This window comes from Herpailurus yagouaroundi, unplaced genomic scaffold (assembly GCF_014898765.1).
Source record: "Herpailurus yagouaroundi ecotype Mexico unplaced genomic scaffold, PumYag 187, whole genome shotgun sequence".
NCBI classification, from domain to species: domain Eukaryota; kingdom Metazoa; phylum Chordata; class Mammalia; order Carnivora; family Felidae; genus Herpailurus; species Herpailurus yagouaroundi.
In genome coordinates this window covers 8,145,184-8,147,383 of record NW_024412418.1, presented here as the reverse complement: position 1 = coordinate 8,147,383, position 2,200 = coordinate 8,145,184, and the positions used below count along the sequence as shown (strand labels likewise).

Below are 2,200 nucleotides of genomic sequence, written 5' to 3'. Positions count from 1 at the left end.
GGCTTCGTATTCTAGTCTGACAACAGCTCACTGGGACCTGTGGTGAGGGCAAACCCCTGCTTGAGACTCACAAGTGTCCAGAGGGAAACCGGAAAGCTCACAGGTGGGGCCCAGGTCCTTGCCATGGGGGGTGGAACCCGTCTGCTCCCCGGGAGGGGGAGGAGGGGGAGAAGAACGCCTGCCCCGTGACAGTGTCAGGACGAGCTGGACCGAGGGCAGGAATGGAAGGGGAGCGGGTGGCTCTTGGGAGAAAATGAGCCTCAGAGCGGCCCTCTGTGGGTGGATGGCAGGTGCGGGGGCGGGCGGCTGGGGGTGGGGATGGCCAGAGCCCGGACAGGCCTGAGGCAGGAAGGAGAGAAGCCAAAACAGAGCCAGCCAGCCCCAGGGAGGAGTTCAGACCACCCGGCACTCCTTTCTCAGGGCCAGAGGAGCTGGGGGCAGCAGGGACAGAGCCTGGATTCAGGGAAGAAGCCCCCTTGGTCCATGGATCCGTGTGTCCCACCCCAGAGCTCCCCAGGCCTGCTCACAATATCTTGTCCAGGTAGTGAGGGGGGAAATGTGGGCTGCCCCTCCCAGCAGGACCCTAAGGCAGTCGAAGGGAAGAGGCGGGAGAGATGGGAAACAAAGCCTCCCTCCCCCTGTTCCCTTCCTCCCTTCTTCCCTCCCTCTCGTCCTTCCCTCCCTCCGACACCCTCCCCTTCTCTCCCTCCCTCCCTGTGTCCTCTCTCTTTCTTGGCCTCTTAGGGGCGAATCCTTTTCTCCCAAGAGCTGGGAAGCCACCCTTGTGTCTCTCACTTTTGCCTCCTCCCTCAGGCAGGCCCCTGTCTCTGCTAGCCTCTAACGCGGGTGGCTCTTTATTTCCTCTCCCAGGTCTCAACTGCCCAGGCACACAGGCAATCCCGGGGCGCACACGACTTCACGGTCTGCTTTTTCACGTTACCCCAACATTCTGCCATGTGTCTGCATCGTCATAGCTACGATCTCCTGGGCTCCTTTTCCCTTTGGCACAATCATCGCATAATTCTCCATGGAGAGGACAGACCCAGCTGGCTGACCCAATGCCCAAAGGCCCGATGTTTAAATGGTTTCCAGTTTCTTCACTGGTGTAGGGGACCCAGCTGTCTAGGATCTCGTGTGACTTTTTCTCTGAAGCCTGATGAGCTGACACTGTCAGAGCTGCCACTTCCCAGCCTCCCCTCCGGCCTCTGGGGACGCCGTACTCTGCCCATGTCACCACCTCCCCCAGGAGACTTGGCCCAGGACAGATGGGGGCCTCATTCATTCGCTCATTCATTCCACAACTCCTCCTGTGCCCAGACCCGAGCCACACACCGAAGGTGCGGTGCCCCCCGAGGGAGAAGGCAACAAGTCAAGGGGCAATTCTATCCTAGGATGATACGTACCCTGATGAGAAGACCGTGTGCAGGGAGCAAAGAGGGGCTCCGTATCCTTCCATGAGCTTCCCAGGGAACACACCATCTAGGCTAAGAAAAGAGGAATGAGTGGAAGGCGGCCAGGTAAGTACACAGAGATGTCCAGGAAGAGAGAACTAGCACAGGCCAAGGCCCAGGGGTGAGTGTGCACCCTTCAGGGGCACTAAGACTCTTGGTATGGACAGAGTCCAGGGGGTGAGGTGAGAAATGGCAGGACAGGAGACGAGGGAGTAGAAGGGAGCAGGTGCCAAGAGTCTGTAAGCAGTGATAAAGGGTTGGCTATTATCCTGAGGGCACTAGGGAGCCATTGAAGGTTTCTAATAGAGGAGACACCTGATCAAATTTGAATTTGAGTAAACTCATTCCTCCCACATTCTTTCCCTGGCAGCATCTTGGGCACGAGGGCAGTTCGGAAGGCCTCCGGGAGCATCCTGAGTCAGAGTTGCTGTGGAGGACACACAGGGAAATCATTGCGAGGTCTGAGAACAGAGCAGGGACCCGGGAGGAAGGACAGATCACAGCCAGGCTCCTGGTGAGAGACCTGTGAAGGACGAGAGCCAGGCAGCCGGGGCCTCGGGGAAGCTGGGTCGTCCCTGAGCACCCTGGCCCTTCGCCTCCCCCCCCCCCCCCCCCAGCTGGCTCAGGCACCGCAAACCAGACCGCAGCGCTGCCTTGGAAACTCAGGCCTCCCAGCTCCAATTGAGGCCCGCCCTGCTCCTCCCTGGGCAGCGTTGCCATGGTAACCATTAGAGGTGGCGCAGATTCTC

The 2,200-nt window shown here is 59.4% G+C and overlaps 1 long non-coding RNA gene across 1 annotated transcript; it reads left to right on the top strand.

Annotated features, from left to right (window-relative positions):
• Positions 1 to 375: 375 nt before the first annotated feature.
• LOC121043877 (uncharacterized) lies at positions 376 to 1,999 on the top strand. The gene is made up of 3 exons (XR_005797025.1): positions 376 to 541; positions 871 to 1,517; positions 1,822 to 1,999. It is a non-coding gene; the product is annotated as an uncharacterized LOC121043877 (long non-coding RNA).
• Positions 2,000 to 2,200: the final 201 nt, after the last annotated feature.